At 48.1% G+C, this 15,498-nt stretch overlaps 1 protein-coding gene across 7 annotated transcripts in view; it reads left to right on the forward strand.

Annotated features, from left to right (window-relative positions):
* The window catches only part of Pik3cd (phosphatidylinositol-4,5-bisphosphate 3-kinase catalytic subunit delta), a 48,044-nt gene that overhangs the window by 17,733 nt on the left and 14,813 nt on the right, over positions 1-15,498 (forward strand). For 6 of the 7 annotated variants that reach the window (XM_076933718.1, XM_076933721.1, XM_076933720.1 and 3 more), the window contains exon 2: positions 5,311-5,431. The gene's annotated coding sequence lies outside the window, so the exon portion shown is untranslated. Of the gene's footprint in view, positions 1-3,264; positions 3,436-5,310; positions 5,432-15,498 lie in introns of those variants that run through there. The other variant, XM_076933719.1, reaches the window with a different exon arrangement.

The following is a 15,498-nucleotide window of genomic DNA, read 5'->3' on the forward strand; positions in this document are numbered from 1 at the left end:
TATTAAACCCTTCTCAGGTAACCCTAGGCTATGTCAAGTTGACAAAGCTAAAAAGAATAAATAGCCTCTCCTCTTGTCTTATCTGAGCACACCTAGGAATGTGGATGCTACTTTGAGTAGGAAGAAGCGGGCTGGATTCCCACAGGGAAGTCAGTGAGTGAGGATGAAAGGCAGGCTGCTGAAAGAGGTGGGATTGTGTCATTGCTTGCTGACCTGGAAGTGTCAGGACAGAGAGGGGGAGGAGTGATGGATGGGGCCGATAAACTTCTTGAGTGGAACAAGGGCTCCCATGAGTGGGAGTATTTGGTTTCCTGTTCTTAGGCTAGGATATTTACAGAGAATCGGCTCCTCTTGGCTGTAGCAAATAGAGGGGTGGAAATCTAATTTCTTTGTTTACTCTTGAGTTTTGACAGTAGTGAAACTCCCAGATGAGAGAGAGAGAGAGAGAGTGAGTGTATGTGTTCCACATCTTTCAAGTTTTATAGGCATGCACTTCCAAGCCTGGCTTCTCTCCAAACATTGTTTGTTTTCCAACTTTATTGTATCATTATTGTTGGGAGTAGGGCACGCGCCAGTATACACGTGCGGAGGTCACAGAACCACTTTGTGAAGCTGACTTTCTCCTTCTGCCTTTACAAGGGCCCCTGGGCAAACGTAGGTTGTCTGGCTTGCAAGAGAAGCACCTTCACCCTTTGAGCCATGTCTCTGGACTTTTTAATTTTGTTTTTCAATGGTTCCTATCTTTCCTGGATTCTCCAGGATAGTTTGAATACATTTTTTGTGATACAGATGTGTCACCTTTATTGTGGGTTTTGCTGTTTCAAAGAAATCTTGTGTTTTCCTCTGGAGTCCAAGAGAAATTAAGTACCTGACTGCTCGGTTTACACTCTAAACCAGTCACTGGCTTCCATTGTCTTTGAGCTTGACATTCATCAGACCAATGCTATGGTGTAGAAGCTAAGTCGGGGGTGGGGGGGTGGGGGGGGTGGGGGGGAGGGGTAACACTACCCAAGGACTTGGCTCCTGTGGGGGTAGGGGGCTTCGTCCCCTCCCTGTCTTGTTCAAGACAGAGCCTCGACTTTCTTAGTCTGGTGGCCTAGGAGACCTAGGCTTCACACTTTGGAGAATTTAGGCAGCTCTGCTCCCAGATTTGCTTGCAGGCTCTGAGAGAAGGTGGGAGGCTGCAAGGGTTAGGGGCCCTGGGGCTTCAGGTTGGCCACACCTGTGGTCTTGGTTCCAAAGATCCAGAGGTTGGCTTGTGAACAGCACAGCTAGATGCTTGAGGCCTTGGTGCAGTGAGTGCCTTCCCTGTTTATGTTAATACTACCTGGGGAGATGTCTTGTTTTTATTCTGTTTGTTGTTTTGAGAGCTGATTTCACTGTGTAGCCCTGGCTGTCCTGGAACTCCCTGTGTAGGTCAGGCTGGTCTTGAACTCACAGAGATCCACCTGCCTCCCTGATCGAGTGCTGAGGATTAATAGCCTGGCACCATGAAGCCCAGACTTCGATATCTTTTTTTTTTTTTTTTTTTTTTTTTTGGGGGGGGGGGGACCATCTCAACATGGTACTGGAGATGAAGTGCATCTTGCCCTGCCTAAGTCTCCTTTGGAGCTCCAGCACCAAGGCACCAGGCAGAGCTGCTGGGGGCCGTGGGAAGCTCCTGGCCTGGGCTTTGTGAGTCTTGCCTGGGGACCTCCCACATCCTGGCCATCTCAGCAGCCTACTCCTCCCATGCTGGGCTTAGCAATTCCTGGGAACTTGTGGACAGCTTTTGTCTTTTTCCCTCTTTGCTAACTCCAAGATGTTCCTAGGACTCTCAGCAATGAGGACCAGTGAGGACTGGCTTCATCTGGGGCAATTGTGGGCCTAGAGCCTCTCCCTTCTCTGAGCTCCACTTTCCACAAAGGCTTAAATCTAAGAACATTGTAAGAGGACAGGCAAAGTAAGTGGTTCATGGGGCCAGTACAAAATCAAACTGGCACCATGCTAGATCTGCTTTCAAAAGCTGTATGAACTGGGTGTGTAGTCCCAGTTGCTGGAGAGACTAAGGATTTCAGGGTCAGGCTGGGCAACTTCATGAGGCTATCTCTTTCTCTTTTTTCTTTCCCCCTTCCCTTCTCCCACTCGCTCCAGCCCAAAGGCTTATTTTTACTTATTATATGTAAGTATACTGTAGCTGTCTTCAGACACCCCATAAGAGGGCATCAAATCTCATTACAGATGGTTGTGAGCCACCATGTAGTTGCTGGGAATTGAACTCAGGACCTCCAGAAGAGCAGTCAGTGCTTTTAACCGCTGAGTTATCTCACTAGCCCTTCACGAGACTATCTCAAAACTTGGGGAGGTAGCAGCAAGCAGATTTCTGTGAGTTGGAGGCTAGCCTGATCTACATATTGACTTTCAGGCCAGCCAAGAAGGTCTCAAACAGGGAGCTCCCAACATATATATCTATATATAATTATTTTTTTTTAAAGGCTGGAGATGGGCTCAGGGGTTAAGAGCACTGACTGCTACATTTTACAGTTATCTGGGAAGAAGAACTTTAAGAGACTTTATTGAGAAAATACTTCTCACATATTTCCAGTAGGCAAGTCTGTGAGGGTATTTTTTTGATTAATGATTGACGGGGCCCAGCTCAGTAGGGACGGTGACACCCTTGGGTAGGTGGCCCCAGGTAGTCCTGAGAAAGTCGGCTGAGTAAGCCAGTAATGGCATTTCTCCGTGGCTTCTGCTTCAGTTCCTGCCTCTAGGTTCCTGCCTTGGTTTCCCTTAATGGACCCTGACCAGGCATATGTAAGCCAAATAAACCCTTTCCTCCCCAAACTGCTTTTTGTCATGGTGTTTTATCAGAGCAATAGAAAACAAACTAAGACAGACAGAGAGGCTTGGTGAATGATTAGATCTTGCTTTATAAATAGTGCCTAATATGCGCTGATTTTAAGAGATCCAGGACAGGACGTATGTTTGTCATCCTGAATCACTCGGCTGTTCTGAGGCTCCAGGATGGGGAGATGGGGAGAATCCTAAAGACTCTGGCTTTAGCCCCTGGCTAAGGTGTCTCCAATTCCTAGCGCCCCGCAGCTACTCCTCCTGCCTTGCTGTTCCAGACCTGGGGTGTTAATAGTAGTAGACTGTGCAGTGGTGAGGCGGGCTCTGCTCCCGCCCCATCCCTGGATGCTCCGCCTCCGACCGCGCCTCGCCTCGCCCCACCCGGCCGCCCTCTCTTGCCCGTTGTTCAGCCCCGCCCCGAGCCGCGCCCCTCCGCCGATGCTCGCTCACTCACCGCCACCTCGAGCGGGGCCTGCCCTCAGGCCCTGCTGGCTGCACACGGCCGCCAAGAGGCTGGCGCCCTCCGGTCACTTCGGGACCCTCCCGCCGTGTCCCCTGGGCAACTGTCTCCAGGGAGACGGAGCCCGCCTCTGCCACCGACACCGGGTACGAAACCCACCTGTGCTGGAGTCTGTGGGGTCCCTGTGTCTCCCCTAACTGGCCAGATGCTCTGCCCCGCCTAACACCGGGCTTTGTGGGCCTGGGTTTGGGTGGGTAGGGTGGGAGTTCATCAGGGTTCCAGGGTAGCGGAGCTTAGGAGAGACAGGAGCATCCAGAGGCGACATCACCCCGCTGGAGAGGCCGATTCATACACAGTGTCGAGCCTGCCTGGGATTCCCTGGTGTGTGTGTGTGTGTGTGTGTGTGTGTGTGTGTGTGTGTGTGTGTGTGTGATGGGGGAAGTGCTGAGTTGCATCTTTTTGTGACTCTCTAAGGATGAAATCCTGGGTGTGTCTCCTGCCACCCTTGATGCTGGACCCTCAGTGGGCTCCCAAGGAGGACGCGCTTTGCTTAGGAGGACAAGCTGTTTACTTCAGCTCGGTGCGCGCTCCCCCGTCCACCCCCTCCCCCTGGCCCCATTCCCTACCCATCAGTCGGCACGCTCCGCTCCGGCTCCATCCTTAGGTTTGCCCTTGAACCAAGAGGGGCTAACTGAAGTCATACCCAGGCTCCGAGGTCCTATGCGTCTTCCGCTGTGGGACTTAGTTCTTCCTGACTAATCCCGGGTGCATTTTTTCCTGGCTCCCTATCTCCCGTCCTGAATTCCTGAGGATGCAATCTTCTGGGCTCAGTCACGCTTTCTGCTTTGTCTTTCCCATTTTCAAAGACGCGTTCTTTCTGTACTTACTCCAGTTTCCCTGGCTCCGTCCTACAACTGTTTGCCTTGCTCCCTTAGTATTGTTATTATCACTGGTGTGAGTTATTCCTGCTCCGAGTCCTTGACCCGAGCCTCGGGCGGCTCCGCTGGTAGTTTTCTTGGAAATCTCTAGTAGTCCTCCCCAGTTGCTAAACCAAAGGGTGGTATCCACACCCACCTGCCCAGGCTCCTGCTGCAGGCAGGGTTCTGAGCTTGCTTCCAGGGTCTGGTCTGGCTGGCTAGAGGACTTCAGCTTGTACCCTGGGAAATGTGTGTCTACAGTATACACTATTTCCAGTGGACTCCTAAGGGCTTTGCTTTTGTCTTATGGAGAAGCCAGTAATTAGTGGATTGTCTGTGTGTCTTCAGCAGCCCTTCCCACGCTACCTAAGGGAATGCAGGCTCAAGCTGCCCCACTGTACCGCTGCCCAGGAGCAGGGTGTCTGTCATTTCTCTCTTAGGGAGCTGGTTATTTCTAGGTGTGCCCAAGAAGGAGAGGAAGCACCCCTCTTCTCACAGGTGGCCTTTTCATCTCTAACCCAACAGGGATGGGTTTCCCTTTAGACTTGGCTTTTGGGAATCAAAGTTTAAAGTGCATGGACCTAATTTATATTTTTTCAACCATGCAATGGAATTCAAACTTAGGCATGGCTCAGATCAATTTGCTTTCTTTTGTTTGTTTTTGTTTTGTTTTTGTTTTTCGAGACAGGGTTTCTCTGTGTAGCCCTGCCTGTCCTGGAACTCACTCTGTAGACCAGGCTGGCCTCGAACTCAGAAATCCACCTGCCTCTAACTTTGCTTTCATAAAACCAACTAGCAGCTCTAAAAGACCACCTAAGCATCTGTGTACATCCTTGCTTCAGGTCTGGGGATGCCCCTGTGGTTTACTTCCATGCTACCGAAGGGAACTTGGGGTGGCGTTCACTCAGGTAGCAAGAAAGACTGACCCAGCAAATTACAAGAAGGGAATCTGAGATGAAATGGTGCTTCCTTCAGTGCTGGGGGCTTTTTGCATGTTAGGCATGCAATGCCACTGAGCTACACACTGGCTGCCCTGAGATAGATCATCAGCCTGATGATACAGCTCAGTGTTTAAAGTGCTCTTTCCTCTTCTCTTTCTTTCAGACATATAAGGAGCTGAGAGCCAGGCAGAAGTGGGGTGAAGCTCACTGATGGCAAAGCACCTTTAATCTCCCAGGCAGAGGGGCCTGGCCTTGGCTGGTGGTCCTTGGCCCATTCCAAACAGGTAGGTTGGGGGAAGGGAGAGATACTGTATTACAGATAGGAATTTTGAAGAAACTCTACCATCTCTGACTTGTCCATGAGACAAGCATTCTCAGAGGAAGAGAGTGGGGGTTGGGGGTATAGCTGGGTAGTAGCATTGAGTAGGGACTTCTGTGTCTATAGAGACTGGGACAGTCACAAAGCTAAGGTAGGATGCTCTTTTGAGTTTCTGGGCTAATGCTGTGCATTTGAATAATGGGTCTCTAGTTGGTGGAACTGTTAAGAAAGGGTTAGAATGTGTGGCCTTATTGGAGGAGTGTGTCACTGAGGGAGCTGAGGCTCCAAAAGACTCAGGCCATTCCTAGTGTCTCTTTCCACTGCTTCATGATTATATCTTAAGAGATAAGTATGCCCTCAGCTTCTCCAGCACCGTGTTTGCCTGTCTGCCACCATGTTCCCCACTCTCATGGTCATGGACTCTAACCCTCTAAAATCATGAGCCCCAAATAAACTCTCCTATAACTTGCCTTGGTTATGGTGTCTTGCCACAGCAATAGAAAAGTACCTAAGGCACCTCCTATCCTGTAGTAAGCAGCTGGGTGGATATTGAGCTGTGTGATGGGCAAGTCTGGGGTCCCCTTGTAGCCTTTGTGGGTATATGATTATCGTGTGCGCATGGAAAACACTCTGCCTGAGCAGCTGTTGTCTTTTCAGGTAGAACATGGCAGGGCCACTGTTGTCTGTTTTCCCAGCCTCTCTCTCATCATCTCTAGGTCTTGTGCTTGCTAAACCACTTTGCTGTGGGTCCCTTTCAGAGTAAAAATATTAAGCACCCCCCCCGCTCTTTCTTTTCTTTCTTTCTTCCTTCTTTCTCTTCCTTCTCTTCTCCTCCTCCTCTTCTTCTTCATCTTCTTTTCTTTTCAGTTTTTCAAAACAAGGTTTCTCTGTATAGTTCTGGCTGTCCTAGAACTCCCTCTGTAGACCAGGCTAACCTCAAACTCACAGAGATCCATCCTCCTCTGCCTCCTGCATGCTGAAATTAAAAGTGTGTGCCATCACCACCCAGCTTTAAGCAAAAGAAAAAAAAATTATTTTTTTTTTTTTAGACAGGGTTTCTCTGTGTAGTCCTGGCTGTCCTGGAATTCACTCTGTAGACCAGGCTGGCCTCAAACTCAGAAATCTGCCTGCCTCTGCCTCCCAAGTGCTGGGATTAAAGGCGTGTGCCACCACTGCCCAGCTGAGCAAAATGTTAATGTTGGAAGAAATAGAAAGAAACAGAACTTTTCATGATGAAAACTTAGTTTTCAAAATGCCATAAGTTTTCTACATACAAGTTCAGGCACACTTATGCCATGATGGTGTGTGTACAGAGGTCAGAGGACAATTTTGTGGAGTTGTTTTCCATTTCCTTTTCATGTGGGTTGAGAGGAGTGAACTCGGGTCGCCAGCCTTGCATAGCAAACACGTCTACGAATCTCCATGGCCCCAGAAATACCCTTTAATGGTAACTTTAATGGTAACTATAGCCTTTATTTGTAAAGAATTCAAAAATTTTAAAAAAGGTTTATTTTTATTTTATGTGTATGAGCGTTTGCCTGCATGTGTGTATGTGCACCATGTGTTTGCAATGCACAGAGAGGTGGGAAGGGGGCATTGGATTCCCTGAAACTGGAGTTGTACATCTTCTGGGAACTCTACAGTCATTACCTTATGAACTTACAGCAGCCGTGGATGCCCACAAAGAATGAGCCTGTCTGTGGTTGAGCGTGGCTGGAGGAGAGGTTCAGGGCTTCCACCTCTCACTGTTGGACTCTTTGCTTCTAGTCAGTCTAGGGAGAGACCACTAGACTCCACTGAGTAGTATGGCCCTGGTTAAATTAAATGGATTGGGGAAACAAAACCGAAGTCATGAATCAGGGAAAGGGGCTGATAAGGAGGAAGAGAGCTGATAGAAACTGGAGGGAGATTTTTAAAAGTTGAAAGCTGGATAGGAAGGATCCTAGGTGCTTGCGCACAGAATGATGGAAACTTGGTGGCTTGGCTTCCACCCAGTCACCAGACAGGGCCTTGCAAAGCCTCTCTCTGAGGAAACTGGTCCCACAAGAACATCAACCCTGACATCGGTCGCTGACTCTTTTAGCCCTTTGCAGTGAGCCCTACCAGTGTGCAAGTGGGGTTAGTGGCTGTGGTGGTGTGACTCTGAATTGTCAACACTCAGAATCGTGTTTCACATGTTTGTCCCCAACTGGTGGTACACTTCTGGGAGGCTGTGGAAGCTTTGGTAAAGTAAGGCGTGGCAAGCAGAAGTAGGTCATTAGGGGTGAGGGTAGTATCCCTGGCTTTTGCTGTGCTGTCTACTTCTTTGTCTGCCATGGTATGAACAGCCTCTGCCACAGACTCCTGCAAGCCGTGAGCTAGCTGATCACGACCATGCCTGCCCAGCAGTGATGGACTGAGAACCCTGAGACTGTGAGCCAAAATAAGGCTTTCCTTCCTACGTCATTTCTTTTTTTTTTTTTTTAATAAATATTTTTTAAAAATTAATTTATGTACACTGTGGTTGTCTTCAGACACACCAGAAAAAAGTATCAGTTTCTGTTACAGATAATTGTGAGCCACCATGTGGTTGCTGGGAATTGAACTCAGGACCTCTGGAAGAGCAGTCAGTGCTTTTAATCACTGAACCATCTCTCTGGCCCATAAATCATTTCTGCAAGTTATTTGTTACAGGGAAGTATAAGTAGCTGGCATAGTGTTCTTACATTTGACCTGGCAATCCTGGATGGTCCTACATAGTTAAGGTCTTAGCAGGAATGACTCAGACAGACAGAAAAAGGAAACCAGAAGTTGCCATTTTTTTTTTGAAGAAGAAGAAGAAGAAGAAACAAAATGTGCTTGCACATTAACACTAAGTTAGCAGGAGTTGAGCTATAGCTCACTTGGCAGAGTACTTGCCTAGCATGCACAAGCCCTGGTGCAACCCCCAATACTGCATCAGTTAGGTGTGTTTGGGATCTCCCAGCACCTGGCAGGCAGGAGAATCAGAAGTTTAAAGTCATTCTTAGCTACATAGTGAGTTCAAGGTTACCTTGAGATTCTGTCTCAAACAAACAAACCTGTGTTATCAGAAATAATGTTTTTCTCTTAAAGGTTATTACTTTAATTTTAAAGACAGGGGCTCTTTGTGCAGCTCTGGTTGTCCCGGAACTGTCTATATATAGTCTAAACTCGGAGATCCATACCTCCCGACTGCTGGAATTAAAGGGGTACACCACTACATCTTGGCATTATTATGGTTGGACTTTGTGTATATGTGTGTCTGTGTGTATGTATATGTATGTGAGCGTGATGGCCTACCAGGTCAGAAGCTTCAGAACCCATGGATCTGGAGTTCAGGTGGTTCTGAGCCACCTAAATATGGGTTCTGGAAGCCAAACTCTGGTCCTGGTCCTTTGCAAGAGCAGCAAGAACTCTTAACCACTGAGCTATTTCTCTAGCCTCTGGTTTGGATTTTTTTTTTTTTTGAAAGAGGGTCTCTTTATATAACTCTGGCTGATCTAGAAGTCTCTATGTATATCAGTTATCCTCGAACTTGGGACAGTCCTCCTACCTCTGTTTCCTGAGGGCTAGGATTACAGTTGTGCATCTCTGTGCCTCACCATATGGCCCAGGCTGGCCTTGAACTCATGACCTCCTTGCTTCAGCCTCTTTGGTGTTAGGGTTACAGGTGTGTAAAATCATGCCCAGTTCATGTAAGGCATTTTTTAGATGTAAATTTTTAAAAAATATGACACATACCTTTTTATGCCTTTTTGAGGAAATGGTGAAAGAATGTCTTCCACCATTGTAACAAACAGAGATAGTGAGCCAGGTATCATGCCTGTATCTCAGTATTGAGCAGCCTGAGCCTAGAGGCCAACCTGGGCTACAAACCAAGAAGAAAAACTGAAACCAAAGTGGATACAATGTACAACTGTGTCTATTTCTCATTTGGCTTGTGTGCCAAATCGTTTTCAGTGTTTCAAGTGTTCTCTCTGAGTCTTGGGAATGACTGGAAAACAACACTATGCCAAGTTTTTGTTTACTATAACTAAATGCCCGTGGCAGGCTGCTTACAAAGAAAAGATGTTTATTCAGTCCGTAGTCTTGGGGGCTGAAAGTCCAAGGTCCAGTGGCTCAGTTGTTGGTTCAGCCTCTAAACCTATTGCTGGATGGCTTTGTGGCAGGAACAAGAGAGCTCCTAGCACTTAACTGGAGGCCAGAGGAGGGCAGGGGGTAAGCTCACCTTTTCTGGTCATTTTCCTCTATGAGGATCTAGGGCTGGTCACCTGGTTTCCTGCCTCAGGGTCTTCACACTCATTCCTGCCTTGTTGTCACTACCTGGTCCCTGTGGGGCCCATCTTTGCTGGATCCTTCACTCACTGGAGCCTTTGCTTCAGTGTGGCCTCCCACATCCACGGACCGTATTCCCCACCACCACCACCACCACTGTCCCCCATATACAGGACACCTCCTCACAAGTCCTTTTTGTTTCAGTCCAGCTCTTTGGCTCTGTGAAATCATCTTGTTCATTCTATTGCCTTTTGATTTTCTGTCATCTTCTCTCATTAGACTAAAAATTCCCTAAGAGCAAGGGTGAGTGTTGTCTGTCGGCTTCCTGCTGACCGTAAGTGGTTAGTGAGAACAAGCCGAGGAGCATGGGTCTTCACGGCACCCTTCTGGGGGCCTCCAGGGGTGTGTGTCTTAGGGGCTTTGGACTTTCCTTGGTCTCCAGACGTCAGTCTTAAGAATACCCTTTCTTGAGGAACATCCATGGATTCATTTGCTGTGAGGTTACCCTTTGGATAAAGCAACTTTGGACTCTCTGTACCCTGAAGTACCCATCTGTGTTGGTTTTCTTCCTAGGTTGATTGCAGCTGAGAGATGAATACCTTGATTTGAAGGGCTTCCTGAGGTTGAGGGGCTCCTGCAAATAGCCCTCTTTGAAAGTGGTGCTAGGTTCAGTGTCTGCTTCAGATCACTGTTCACCTGCCCCACAAGTGCTGGTGCGTGGTATTCTCCCTACTCACTGTTGAGATGGATGCCAGTCTTAGGTTCTTCCAGCCTGAGTTTATGGATACTTAGATTACGCATAGTCACCTTCTGGAAGTTTCTGTGACTCAGACTCTCTTGGAGTAATTAAATTGTCATCTTGTCTCTGGAATTCAGGCTTTGGACAAATGGTTTCTCTGCGGGCTACAGTAAGAATGTCCTGACTGTCCACAGACATATAGAGAGGGCTCCAGGGGGCCTTGACGCTCTTCTGGAGTGACTCTGGCCCCCTTTGGAGCAAGCAAGCAGCATGAAGGAACATGATATGGCTTTCCCAGGGGAGAAAGATGATTATCATCCAGAGAAGCAGGACACAACTTCCCTTCTTGTTCTTGGTGCCTGTCCCCAGTGTATCCTGCCAGAGTGACTCATGTGTTCCCATAGGAGGCCATTCCCCAGGGCCCAGGACTGCAGGACTCCAAAGATTGCCTTTATGTTGACAAAGGCTGGGGAACTAGCCTCATCAGAATTAGCTATGTTAGTCATGGACCCTGGAAAGAGGCGGAGTTCAGAGATTGTGGCCACTGAGAGCCTTGAGAGGCTCAGCAGAAAGGCAAAGAACTCCCTGGGAACCCAGAGTTTGGAGCAAGCCCCCAGCCAGTGGGGCTCCTAGCTCAGGGTTTTCCTTGCTTCCTTGCAGGCCTCTCCCAAATCTTTTAGGGCCCCTGAAACATTCCTGGATGTTGATGGTAGCGCTTGTATCCACACCATGTACACATGTTCACAGAGGTGTGCAGAAGTCAGGACAATCTCAGGTCTTGTTCCTCAGAGAAGGCTTCCATATTTTCGTTAGATACAGGGCCTTTCATTGGCCTTCAGCTTCCCCAGCTAAGCTTTGCAAGCTGACTGATGACCTCTGGGTTTCACTGTCTCTTCCTCCTGTCCCATGGTGCCAGCTCTCGTATTACAAGTGTATGCCGATGTGCCCAGCTTTTTGTTTGTTTGTTTTCTTTTGTTTTGTTTTTTGAGACAGGGTTTCTCTGTGTAGCCATGGCTGTCCTGGAACTCACTCTGTAGAGGCCAGGCTGGCCTCGAACTCGGAAACCCGCCTGTCTCTGCCTCCAAGTGCTGGGATTAAGGGCGTGCGCCACCACTGCCTGGCTTATATCCAGCTTTTTATGTGGGTTCTGAGGATGCCTCAGGTTCTCAGGCTTGCAAGACAAATGTTTAACTGGCTAAGCCATCTTGGGCTAAAGAAAAGTGGCTGGGGACATCCAGAATTTGGTGAAAGGGTTAATAGGGACTCGTACATCTACCACAGTGCTGTCCAATAGGTGATTCTGTGGATCATGTGGTACAAGTTGGAAAGGTTGAAGGGACTGAGTTGTGTCCTGTGACGCCTTCTCAGACATTTTCTGAGTAATATAAGGCAGACAGTTATCTATCTGCTTTTGCCAGGATGAATGCCTGAGATACAGGTATTGCTCACAGGTACTGGGGCAGTCCTGGCCCTCACTCGCCTTCTGTGTAAGCCGGCTGAACTGCCCTCTTGGTGGCCCAGAGGGCAGAAATTGGCTGTCAGCGGCAGCCAACCTGCAAGAAAAGAACTTTCTAAACAGGAAGTGTCTGAAAGGGTATTGGCTTCATTTGTGGAAAAGGATGTTATCTGTGGGCAATAGCAGAAAAACCAACTTGATGCACATTATTGGCATGGTTTAGTGGGTAAGAATGAGAGTCATGCAAGCCTGCATCTTGAGTTTGGCTTCCTGGAACCCATGTAAAAAGTTACATGCAGTGGAGGATGGAAAGATGAGGCTGGGAACAACTTGACTGGGAGCTTGCGGGCCAGCACGCTTGGAGTATGCCTGCAACAGAAAGGAGACCAGATAAGTAAATGTAACATTTTTTTTAATCGTTTATTTGTCTATTATTTTATGATCATTGGTGTTTTGTCTGCATGTATGCTTGCGTGGATGGTGTCAGATCCCCTGGGACAGGAGTTATAGATATATGTGAGCTATCATGTAGTTGCTGGGAATTGAACCTGGGTCCTCTGCAAGAGCAGCCAGTGCTCTTAACCACTGAGCCATCTCTATAGCCCCTAGTTTTCTCTTTCTTTCTTTCTTTCTTTCTTTCTTTCTTTCTTTCTTTCTTTCTTTCTGACACAGGATATCTTTGTAGAACTCACTTTGTCAACCAGACTGGTCTTGAATGTCAGAGATTCACCCACCGTTGCCTTCCAGCTAATTAGAAATTAAAAAGAAAAATCAAACCTAATTCAAATGCTGTAAATGAAAACAAAATCCCCATGGAACCCCGGGAATAGATCTGGCTGTTGGTGTGGCTGGATCCACGGGATCAAAGGTGTCCTTGGGGGTGGGGGACATGGTGCTGGAGAGGCTGAGAGCTGACCCAACAGTGGTTACTGCTCTTAGGTCCAAGTTCAGTTCCCATGTGGGATGGTTCACAGCTGCCATAAGTCCAGTTTTCAGGAATCTGGCGGTTCTGCGCTCCAAGGGCATTGGTATTCATGTATTCATACCTACCACAGCCATGCTCAGCATACCCTATTTTAAAAATAATATTCAAAACCAGAGAGAAACCTTCAGTGCCCTCCGCATTGCTATAGAAACTAGGAAGGATGGTGCGTGCCCGAGGAAGTGGAGAGGAGGCAGGAACTCCAGGGGAGGACAAGCCTGCCTGCGTCATGAGGGTATCTTTTCTTTTGAGACAATGCTTCTTGTGTCTCCGGCTGGCCTTGAACTTGTGTGTATTGGCTTTCATTCTCGGCTTCTGTTGCTCAGCCTTCTGTCCATGAGATTCGTTGTTCTCATCACGTATCTGTAGAATCTTTCTCTTCACCTCCACCTAACAGTCAGTGGGAAGGATCGCTTGCATCCCGCCGCTGGCTTCCACCTGAGAAGTGTCCATGTGGGTGACTGTACAATGCTTTAAACTGTCCTGATTGTGTCTGTACTCAAGGTCTGTTGGGTGTCTGGCTGGGTAGAAACTATGATTGGCTTGGTCCCAGGGCACAGGCATGTTCTGCTTGGTTAGACCCCAACAGGCCGCCTCCATGGCTGCATCAGTGTGCAATTTGGGGTAACCCTGAGTCCCTGCACCTGCTTTTCTCTCTCTTTTGTATCCTACTGGAAACAGAAGGTTCTAGACTTTTTCCAGGGAAGAAAGAAGTGGTTCCCCTTTCTCTGGGTTTGATGGCAGGCTATGCACACCATGGGGTCTTCCCCATGGTTAAATGAAGTTGTTTGTAGACTTAATTTTCTGCCACCAGATGGGTAAATGCAGCTGTAACCTTCCCTTCCACAGGGCTGAGGGACAAGAAAACAAAACATCTGCTTGCCTCAGACACAGACCTTTGGGTAGGGTTCCTCAAAAGCCCAAGTTTGTATTCACATGACCAAAGGCACGGAAAGAATGCATTGTAGATATAATCCCCCAGATTCCTGACTGTTCCCCCACCAGAATTTTAAATAAGAAAGGAAAACTTTGGCCTCAGAAAGAGGAACCCCAAGTAGGACTGGTTTCACACTCAGAGGAAGCAGCTACCAGCAGCAGCAGGGGCTGGGCTGGAGTGTGGGGGGCACGGGAGGCAGCATGGTGCATGGAACAGCTGCTAGCTGCTGCCCAGTGAGTCAGGCCCAGCCCAATTGGTACCACCACCTACTGGGAGATCTCTCATAAATGAAACATGTCATTTAAATCCATGAGGATGTGACCTTGTGGTAGGCACGAACACTTTCTCTTATGTTTTGGGCTCTAATTCAGAGCCTCAAGCATGCTGAACTGTCATTGAATTACACACCCCAATTCAGAAGTCATTTTTTTGTTGTTGTTTCTTTGAGATTGGGTTTCATGTAGTCGAGGCTGTCCTTGAACTTACAATATAGTAGAAGATGGTACTGATCCTCCTGTCTCTGCACGAGCTGGGATTGCAGATGTGCAGAGCCATACCCAGTTTATGTGGTGTTAGCAATTGAACGCAGAGCTTTGTGGGGGAGCCGGCAGGTAGGTAAGTACTCTACCAACTGAACCATACACCCTCAGCCTAGAATTTTGTCTTTAAAGAATAAAAATAGGCTGATCACAGTGGAGCGCCCCTTTAATCCCAGCATTTAGGAGTTTGAGGCCTCATGGAGTTTGAGGCCAACCTGACCTACATAGTAGAGACTCTATTTCAAAAACCGAAAAATAATAAAAAAAAATAATAAAGCATAAAGTGAACAGATTTGATTGTACGAACGTTAACCCTTCTACTTACTGCTCGGCACTAAACTGGAACTCTGTAGCGCCCCGCCTCCACCCTAGTCTGTGTGGTAGGGGGTGGAGGCAGAGAGAATGCGGAAGCCCAAGGCTGTGAGGAAGGCTGCAGGCAAATGATGTTTTCTTGATATGACGTGGCTGTTGCATCCAGGACTCACAGCAGCAGTAGGCTACTTGCAAAAGATCTGTACAAGCCTGGGTCTGTGGGCATCCTGTCGTGCTGGGTGGCCCTCGGCTCTGAGGACTCACTAAGCAGGAAGGTTTTAAAAGCACACAGAAAATACTAAAAATTGCTCGTGGATGCCCACTAGTAACAAGAGCATGAAAACACACACACAGTTGATAAGCGGCTGGATTCCAGGTTTCGGTGACCTGGAAGGGGGAAGCTGGTGGTGGCAGGGAGGAGTTTGGAGTGTGGGTGGAGCACACACCCTGTGTCCTGTTATCTGTAATGTTTTGTTATTACTCTGGTACTGTGGAGGGGGCAGGGGGTGGCTGAGGGTTGGCATGACCCATATCATAACGCCTTAGATAAAATCATGTATTCTCTCTTTCTGTGCCTGTGTGTGCCTCTGTGTGTGTGTGTGTGTGTGTGAGAGAGAGAGAGAGAGACAGAGACAGAGACAGAGACAGAGACAGATAGAGAGAGAGGCAGAGAGAGACAGAGAGAGAGAGAGAGAGAGCTCATAGTCACTAAGCTGGCTTTGAACTTACTATATAGCTGAGGCTGGCTTTGCTTTCCTTCAGATTAGCCCTTCACCTCCCAAGTATTGGAAT

Source organism: Arvicanthis niloticus, chromosome 5 (genome assembly GCF_011762505.2).
Source record: "Arvicanthis niloticus isolate mArvNil1 chromosome 5, mArvNil1.pat.X, whole genome shotgun sequence".
In the NCBI taxonomy this organism is placed as follows: Eukaryota; Metazoa; Chordata; class Mammalia; order Rodentia; family Muridae; genus Arvicanthis; species Arvicanthis niloticus.